Raw genomic sequence first — 10,384 nt, forward strand, 5'->3', positions numbered from 1 at the left:
AGGGAGAGGAGGAGAGAGATGGAGAGGGAAGTGAAGGAATGAAGAGGAAGGGAGGGACAAAAGGAGGGAGAGAGGAATAGCCAACAGAATGAGAGGAAATATTAGTAAAACATGTATATGGTAAGAAACTTGTATCCAAAATATACAAAGAACTCACACAACTCAAAAGTAAAATGACAGTCCAATTCAAAAGTAGGCATCAGTTTTGAATAACTACTCTTCGAAATGGTTAAACAGACATAGTAAATGCCTGACAAGATCTACATCCTCAGCCACCAGGGAAATACAAACCAAACCACTGTGAGACTGTCTCACATCCAGAAGGAAGGCTGCATTTTTAAAAAGACAAGAGCAAATGTTGGTGACTGTGAAACAAACAGATTTTTCTGAATGCCAGGAGGGATGTGAGATGTTACAAGCACTTTAAGTCCACTTATCAGGCAACAGCGTTAAACTACATTTAACTCTAAGGAAACAAACCCCCAAAATGGTTGCTATGACTCAGCAATTCATTCCACTCTTAGGTACACTTTCAAAAGAATCAACAGCATGTGTCTGCACAGGAACTTGATCATGGTAACCCAAAGTGGGAACAATTCACACACTTAAACCTTGTGGTGGGAGGATAACTGTCCTGGAGTTCCATCCACAGCAGGCTCAGATAAAGGCAATAAAGTTCACACACGCTGTGCAGTGGCTGCCTTGAAAAGTCCAAATAAAAGAAGGCAGGCACAAGTGTCGATTGTCTTGTGGCTCCCTTCATGTGACCTGTCCAGAACAGATAAGTCATCAGGCACAAAATGGAGAGCAATAGCCACCAGAAACTCATGGGAAGGATGCTAATACATAGGTGGGACAGTCAAGGGTTCTGAGATCACTGCTAATGTTTGTACAACCTTGTGATTAGACTAAAAGAGTGAGTTGTATTGTAATAAATATGCTATTTTACCATGCCATGGTGGTGGTGAACACTTACAGTCCCAGCACCCAGAAGGCTGAGAAATGTGGACTGTCACAAATTAGAGGCCAGCCTGGACCATGTAGTGAGACTGTACTTTAAAATAACAATAATAGTAAATAAATAAATAATTTTAAATATCAATGACTTTTGGGGATGGAGAGATGGCTCAGCTGTTAAGAACACTTTTACTCTTGCAGGGGACCTGGGCTCAGTTTCTAGCACCACATGAGAGCTTACAACCATCTATACTCCAGTTCTAGGGGAGCAGATGCCCTTATCTGGCCTCCACAGCACTGCATGTCCGTGGTGTACAAACAGACATGCAACCAAAACATTTATACAAATAAAATAAAAACAATTTTCAATGTTGGCTTAATAAAAAAGAAGAGAGAAAATAAGCAAGTGAGGAAGAGGAAGAAGGGAGGAGGAACAATTGGAATAGATGAAAGAATCTATGTCCCTGGGAGTCTGGATTTCAAAAGGAAGTATTGATTCCAGCACATGCTATTGAGATTTGTACACATGGATCCCCATGGTTCTACCCTCACCCACATAGTCGGCCTTTCTGGTAGGACTCTCAGGAGATGCTTGAACACCTTGGACCCTCTAACTGGCCAAAAAGCCCACCCCTGTTCAGGACAGAACTGCTTCACCAGGGAGCTCTCTGCTCCTCCAGAAGACGCCAAGCAAGCCCAGGGCACCCATCAGCTCCTCAGCCCTTCTTAATGCAGAAGCCCACTGCAGTTTTCCACTGGCTGTGGCCCTCTTCCTTTTTCTCATTTAAACTGTGCCTTCTCCATCTCCAGGAACTCTGGTTATGCCTATCTGACTTGGGAACTGACTAATCCTCACTTTAAAACCCAGCATTTTCCAATGTGTACCCTTAAAGTGTTCCTCAGCATAGGTATCGTGAGTAGGGTTGCCAGACAGAAGGTGGATGCCAGGAAAATGTTCCAAATAAGCAATTAACATTTTAGAGAGTAAATGTGTTTGTATTTGGAGATATGGACTTTCAATGCCTGTGTGCATTTAGGGTACCAGAGAAGAGCAGTGCCTACACACTGCTGCAAGTCTCTATATTTCCTGCTTAATGCTATAGATGCAAACATTTGCTACAGTACAGTACAAACCCTTTGGATAAGTCCGAACCCAACAAGTTGTGTTTTTTAAAACCCCCAATCACTCTAAGAGCAATTAATAAAATATAAGAGGCTGTGTGTTTATGTCCATGTGTTCCATTTTGCATGTAAGGGGATGTGTAGTGGGGAGTGCTTGAGTTTGTCCAGAATCTAGAGCTCTGATACCTGTCCTGATTTTAAACTAACTGAAACCTCAGCTACCTTTCTCAGCCATTCTCCCATGCAAACTCAGCTGTTAGGAGGCTGCTTGACAGTGCTTAACTGTTACACACATTGTATGCACTCAAAACAAGGTGACAAAGTCCCCATCTACCATTCTCTGGCTTAGAAATGTTATACAACATCTGGAATCCACCCAAAAGGGAAAAAAGCCCGTCCACAAATCTAGCTTGCTGGAGGCAGCAGCCATGTGCCTGGAATCTTTAAACCAAGATTCCCTTTACCACATTGCAGCCCACCCTCTGCTCAACCCAGACAAGCTCACTGGAGAGATCCTTTCTACAGGCCTTTGCAAGGGCTACTCGCCTCTGGGCAGCATCTGTCCACATCTAATACCTGATAGCTGTCCTTAGATTGCCTCTCAGCATTCATCACCATGCTCAGCCATGCCAGCCAAGGTGATGGAATTTAAAACTGAAACAAAGGATAATCACCTGTTGTTTTCAAATACTGCTGTGCTTGTATGCTATGGGGAGATAGCATTTTCACTTTCTACCAAAGCCTCCATAAGAATAAAAAAAAGATTAAAGATTTAAAAATAAATCAAACTTGGTCTAAGTAAGCAAGGGGGTGTTGTGTGAATTTTGCTAATCTGTTTTGTGCCCATCTCCAGAACTCAAGCCAAAACCCACCTGTGATAGAAAGCTGTAAGTGACATCGAGTCTAAGAAACGACAGGCTAATTTGGAACAACAGATAAGATAAACACCCAGAACCCAAAGCCTGGGCTGGGGCTCTTCAGGGGAGATTAGATCATAGAAGATATTACTTACCCATGATCTAGTGAAAAGAGTAGAGAAGGCTGGAGAGATAGTTCAGTGGTTAAGAGCACTGGCTGCTCTTGCAAAGGACCCAGGTTCGATTCCCAGCACCAGTGCCTCACAACCATGTTTAACTCTAGTTCCAAGGGATCCAAAGCCATCTCCTGATCTCCATGGGCATCAGTCGTATATACGGTGTACATATATACTGTAGGCAAAACATTTATACACATAAATAAATTTAGTTTTTAAAAACTAGACGGGACTCATGTATACGTGCCATGAAGCAGGCAGAAGGGGCAGGATGGAGAGGAGAGAGGAGCAAAGGAGAAAGGAGAGGAGATACGATGGTTTGGATCTGAAATGTTCCCCAAGGCCTGTACAAAGGCCAGCTGTGGCACCAGGGGGAGGTGGTGGAAACTTTAGGAAGTGGGCATTTCTGACAGGAAGTAGGGCACTGGGCATGTGCTCTTGATGGGTATCTCCTGCTTTACCTTTGTCTTGTCTCCAACCTTCCTGCACACGGTGAGGTGAACAGCTTTGTTCTGCTCTACCCCTCCATCATTATGCTCAACATCCTGCAGGCCCTCGAACTGTGAGCGCCAGTGAACCTTTCCTCTATAAAACCGATTCCCTTTGGGTATTTTGTCACAGAGAGGGAAAGCAGGTTCCTCAGAGAGGGAGCACAGAGAAGGGAGGGGCACCTTGGGGAGAGAGAGAGAGAGAGAGAGAGAGAGAGAGAGAGAGAGAGAGAGAGAGAGAGCAGCTGTGACACAATGTGAGAAGTGATCATTTGGAGTCATCATCAACTTTCTGTAGATTCCAGATGGAGTTCCTACCAGCTATGACCATTTCTCTTCTTAGCAATCCATGTTTTGTGGGATGGGACACCGTTCTATGGGTGCTGACATACTAACCATTTGCATCCTAATAGGTCAGAGTCAGACAATACTGGAGGAACAGCTCAGTAAGTGATGGAGTCAAGGGTGATGACATGCAGGGACCAGTGAGCAGCAAGGTTACACTGTGGACTAGGCAGCTGTGTATCATGCCTAGAAGTGGGGTAGTGGGCAAACAAGGCACAAAAGAAGCATTATAAAGCCTCATGGAAGCCAACTGCCTTGACAGATAAAGTAATAAGATCAAGGTGAAAGTGACTGCAGGGCGACATGACACACCAAAGGACAAGTTGCCCTGTCATGTGCAGCCTTGTACATGCTGATAAGTCTGTTTTGCATTAACTGTGAACAATATTTAAAAAAAAAAGTCTACGATCAGACATTTTTGACCTGTCCTGACACAAAACCTTTGATCCTGGAGTGATTTGTTCCATGAGGCTCTGAGCTGGAGTCTGCTTCTGAATGGCTGCCATGGAGAAGGGAAGCGATGCTTAGCATGGACCCTCCATGCACTTGCTCTGACTTCCAATGTCAGGCATATTTGTCCCCTGTGGAAGAATGGAGTTGATACAATGTGTGGTTACCAGAGACGAAACCCATGTCTCTGTTGCCTAGGTGACGACTTCCAAAGGGATATCAGGGACCCAACTGGCTGCCCAGACAAGGACACCTGTTGGGAACACTAAGAACCAATTCTACTCTTTCCTTAGGGACCCACATGCCTGGCAAAACCCTTCCATCACTGAGTATCACAGCCCCAAATCTTCAGCTCTTCCCGGTCAAGCCTAAGGGCAGATCAAAAGCAGAAGACTCTCATCTAGGGAAGAGGACAATGCAAGTGCCTTGGAGAGAGATAGAATGCCACATGGCTCCAGAAAGCTGCTGGAGGTCCCAGAGCAAGGCCTAGAGACTAGTAGACTCAGCCATATTTTACTTACTTCTAGATAGACAAGAGCCTGGTCCCCAAGGAAGGATTTATGATAAGCCTTTTCCCCATCCAACGTAACATGCTTTTCTGGAGGAAACACTGACGTGGACTTAGAGGCCTAGGGTGTCCTTGTACTTCACCCAACTGTGTGACCTCACACAAACCACTCCTCCTCTCTGAACTTCATCAATTGCAAATTAGACCTGACTGCACTGGCCATGAGAATTAGACTTAATGGATTCACAGTATCAAATGCAAACTCTTATTCCAAAAGAGTCTTTTCTTGGTGTTTCATGAATTTTCCTGGGGGGATACACAGAAATGTCTATTCAACCTTGACAAGGCATTGCTAGCCCAAAGAAATGCCTCCACCCAGCTTTAACTTGTTGAAGCAATGAGTATACCTGTGGGCTTCACGAGAGCATGGGTGAGGGGTTCCTTACAGTCTCAGGAGTGAATCTCAGACAGCTATGGAACTAAAAGTCCACCCCAGCATGAATGGTGCCTCATAAAAGCTACACCCCAGAGCCCCCACCCCAGTCTTCGATGCATCCTCTTTCCACTGTGTGCTTGTTCAACTGCTCTGATTGTTTTCACAGGGTGTGTGTGTGTGTGTGTGTGTGTGTGTGTGTGTGTGTGTGTTCACATGGCATGGTGGTGCACATATGGAGGCAACTTAATGGAGTAAGTTCTTTCCTTACAGCTTATGTGGGCAGGGATTGAACTAGGATCCTCAGGCTTAGCAGCATGATCCTTATGCTCCAAACTATTGTCTCACCAGCCCTGCTTTAGTTTTAAGATGGCAAAAATCAAGTCATGCTCATAGGACAGGGTCCCATGACAGTAGGGAACTGCAATGCTCTGTTTCAACTTGTGACTAGAGTTAGAGAACTCAGGAGCCTCCCAGCCATGGTCACTTGGGGCTGTGGAGGTGAAGTCAAGGGGAAGTTTCCCTGTGTCTGGGGGCTCTGCAGAGAGTATCTGGAGACTAGGTAAAAAGGTTTACTGTTTTAAGAGAATCGGGAAGTAAGCTACAGAGCCACTTCTCTGGTAAAATTTGTGAGTCCAGCAGGCCCCCGGCAGAGACAAGCAACTTGTTCTGGGGAAATTAAGTGTCAAATACGGTGCTGTAGAATTCTTCAGACGCTCATTGGCAGAGTTTTATAGTTATTCTGGCTCTGGGCCCTCATTTCCCTGTCAAAACATTGGCTTTGCCCCCACAGATCCTAAGCAGCCAGAACTGGGCAATGCCCAGTGAGTAATGCCTCTCTGAATGCCTCTGTTTGAAATGATGGGACACCTCAGACCTTGGTTCTATCTGAGTTTGGGGGCAGTACTGTAACACTGGAGTCATTTGCTCCTTGTCACACCGGGAGAACTTTATGTTTTCTCAGGCTGGGAAAGGCTTTCCCCAGATGAACCAAGCTTCCAGAGTCGTGATGTCTAATGCCATGCTCCAGATGAGTGAGGAGATATATGGGCAGATCCATCACACTGATGCTTGTCCCAAAGAAGCAGGAGTGAGGATGGAAGAAAAGACCAGCAAAGCTCTGTGGACAGTTGTAAAGCCCAGTGGCAACTGGCAGCTCCCTACTTAGCCCTACAAATTATCATTGAAGGTGGCTGAACTCAAGGCCACTGAGAATCTGCTCTGTTAGGTCCCTTAAAGGAGTATCTCACACCCAAACAGAGGGAGGAAAGATTGTAAGATCACAAGAAAACCCACAGAAACAACTAACCTGGATCACAGGAATTCACAGAATCTGAACCAAGAGCCAGAGAGCCTGTATGGGACTGACCTAAGCCCTCTACATATATGTGACAGTTGTGTAGCTTGGTCTATTTGTGGAACTCCTAATAATGGGAGCAGGGGCTATCCCTAATGCTCTGTCTGGCTCGTGGGAACCTATTCCTCATACTGGATTGCCTTGCCCGGCCTTAATACAAGGAAAGGTGCTTAGACCTACAGCAATTTGATACTCCATGCTTTGCTGATACCAATGGATGGTCTTCCCCTTTCTGGACAGAAACAGAGAAGGAGTGCACTTGGGAGGGCAGGATGGAAGGGAGGAGGGAATAAGAGAAAGAAGGGAGGGAAAGCTGCAGTTGGGTTATAAAATAAATAAATCAATTAATTAAAAATAAGTAAAGTAAGAAAGAAAGCTAAATAAATAAAGGAATACCTAGGCAGGCAAAACGGCTCAGCAAACAAAGGCACTTTCAGCCAAGCCTGATGACCTGAGTTTGATCCTCCTTACCCATGTGGTAGAAGGAGAAAACTGATTCCCCTCAGCTGGCTTCTGATAGCCTCTCACAAATCATTGCACTTATACACCTCCCTACCCTCACCCCACCCCACATGAACACAAACACATACACACATATAAAAAATAAATAGAATTTTTTTCAAAACAATATACAAGACAGAGACAGGTACAGGAAATAAAAGATGGACAATAGAAGAGAAGGAGCCCAAGAAAGACTATAGAATATTGTACTTTGAATTGGGCACCATATGGGCAACTGGCTTCAATCCACTGGGGAACTGAGAGGGACAACCCCAGAACTACCCCTGTGGTAGAAGGCAGTCCCTCTCATACACACAGGCTGTACCTTGTGTAGCTGACCAAATTCATAGCTCAAAGAAGACCAAACTAGCAAAACAGCTGCCTGTCTAAGTGGGACTCTGATGGCTTGTCTGATGCTACCACTACAGTGCTGATATCAAGCAGACCTGGCATGTGGCATAGTACAAAACAGCCATCTGTAGTTCTATCTGTGCCCAGAGGCAGGCTATGCACTCGCTAAGGAGGATAGAAGAAACATCTAGCAAAGTTCAGAGTAGGCAGTTGACCCTGAGGGCCAACCCAGCAGCCCAACCTTGTTGAATAACAAGAAGAGAAGATGCTATTTTTAAAATACTGACCCATGCAGCTGTATCACTCTCAGGCCAAGGTCTTCTTGGGGTAGATAGAAGTAGCCTTTTGGTTTATAAAAATGCTTCAGAGAATCTCTTTGTGCGTGTGAAAATACAAGCCTGAGCACAGTGGGAAGGAGTGAGAGATCAGCTCTGTTGACACTGGCATTTTTATCTTGTTTGTTTGAAGAGGCCTTGGGATGGGGGAAGAGAAGGGAGCAAGGGAGGGAAAGGCTGGCTTCAGTACACACACAGTGTGGGTCAGCCTCGCAAGCAAGAGGCCAGGAAGATATTCCCCATAACAGATGTGGGAAGGAAATACAGGGCTTCAGTAGATGATGCAATGCCCATTACAAGGCAGCATCCGTTCTGTTTATATTAACTACCTGGTGTTCCAAGTCAGTGTGGAGCCTCTCAGTCGCTTGTTAGCAATGCTTTGGGGAACAAAGAACACTCAGGGTGACAAAGCATTTGGCAAAGGAGGGAAGATTTATCTTGGCTCATGGTTGCAGAAGATTTCAGTTCACTTTGATGGGTTGGCATGGCTGCAGGAGAGGAACGTGTGGTAGCAAGATTGTGAGGGAGGGCAGCAGTTTCCATCCAGGTTGACAAGAAAGCAGCAAGCTAGACTGGAGTAGTGGGGGGGGATAATAACCGTCATGGCCCTCTCCTCGTGGCCTACATCTGCCACCTAACCTCCGCCTTCCAAGAGTTCCACAGCCTTCCCAAATTGCACCACCAGGAGAACAGGTATTCAAATGTCTAAGCCTACAGGGGACATTTCACATTAAAACTGTAATGAGCACTATAGGGCTGTGCAAGTTGATGAAATGCCAAGTCCATACCATTCTGTGACAAGCTGATATTACCTAGCATGGACTGTCTTGGTTTCTTATTAGCAAGGCTTCAGGAAACAAAATAATATTTGGGGTGATCGAAGCTGGAAGGAAATTGACCTGAGACACATAATAGGAGACAGACTACAGCAAGGATGAGGACCTAGGGCCCTGGGAGAAGCTGGGAAGGCACCAGACATATCCCAGTGTGGAGAACAAGGCCTTGAATCTGGTCTGTTTATTTGTTTATTCAACGTAAGGGACGGATCAAGGGCTTTGTGGATACTCAGCAAGTGTTTTGTCTGAGCCACCATCCTAACAATTGTTCTCGGATTTTATTCATTGCTTATTTTGGAGTTTGGTTTTGGGTTTGGGTTTAGATTTGTTTCAGATAAGTCTTCCTAAGTTACTCAGGCCAGGCCAGAACTCACTATAGGCGGTGATTCTCCCCTCTCAACTTCATCAGTAAATGAGATTGAAAGCTGTGCCACCAGACCTGACCCTACTCTAGTTATATGAAGGTGGGGAGCCACGACCCTGTATGTGTGAAGAGCAGACTCCCTGAATGGAGAGATTTAGCACACAGATGCAGCTACCTAACACCCATCCATGCTGAAAAGGAAGCTCAGAGGACTGAATGCTGTCCCTTTCTCAGATTGTTCCAATGTCCTAGCCTTTCCAAGTTGTCAATAGCCAACAAGGTCACTCAGTGTGCAGAGGAGCCAAATCAGAAGCTCAGGAAACTGACCTTTCATGGACGAGACTGAGGACCATTGTGCCGAGCCCGCCAAAGAGTCACCATGAGCAAGGCCCACCCTCCCGAACTGAAGAAATTTATGGACAAGAAGTTATCATTGAAGTTAAGTGTTGGCAGACACGTATAAGGAATACTATGGGGCTTTGATCCCTTTATGAATCTTGTGATTGATGAGTGTGTGAAGATGGCAACTAGTGGACAACAGAATAACATCGGCATGGTAGTCATACGAGGAAACAGCATCATCATGTTAGAAGTCTTGGAAAGAGTCTAAACAATGGCTGCTCAGCAGAGGAGTTCACATCCTTCCCCAAAGGACTGTTTGACTGGGGTGTATAATTGGGTCATGTACATTTTCATAAGAAACTTTTTGCTAAATAAACCTTTGTGATACAGAGAGAGAGAGAGAGAGAGAGAGAGAGAGAGAGAGAGAGAGAGAGACTTGGGACTTGAACCATGAGGAAGAATATTGGTAGAGGGAGAGACAGAAGGAGAAAGGAGGCTGTGGAGGTGGGGGTCCTCCCAGAAGGACTTTGTCATCTATGAGCAGAGCATAGTTAGAGGCCTTGGCACACTCAATGAGTTCTGAAAGGATTTTAATGAAATGGACTACTTGCATGAGGTAGAGAGGGTTAAAGAGAGAAGTAGCTGGGGCTAGCAATATGTTACTGTTTGAGCTTTAAGGGAGGGGACATGCCACTGAAGAAGAGACCACCAAAAAAAAATGAAAACACAACCATTGCCTCATTGAGATGGCAAGGAAAATGAATGTCTCCTCTCTTATTTCTGTCTGGCCAGACTACCCATTAACCAAACTCAACTAAAATAGAGGTCATAAAAGCCTAACAGAGGTAGCCCTACAATCTGAACCTCCAAGAGCCGATGAGAGGCGGAGTTTAACAGAGCATCCAGAACACAAGATGGCAGCTCCACCAGGCTCATGCACTAATGACCACCTGGCCTTAGCA

General features: G+C 45.3%; 1 pseudogene; it reads left to right on the forward strand.

Moving 5' to 3' along the window:
- The first annotated feature begins 9,443 nt into the window (after positions 1–9,443).
- LOC107977397 lies at positions 9,444–9,810 on the forward strand (annotated as a pseudogene).
- Positions 9,811–10,384: the final 574 nt, after the last annotated feature.

Source organism: Cricetulus griseus, chromosome 6 (assembly GCF_003668045.3).
Source record: "Cricetulus griseus strain 17A/GY chromosome 6, alternate assembly CriGri-PICRH-1.0, whole genome shotgun sequence".
Classification (NCBI taxonomy): domain Eukaryota; kingdom Metazoa; phylum Chordata; class Mammalia; order Rodentia; family Cricetidae; genus Cricetulus; species Cricetulus griseus.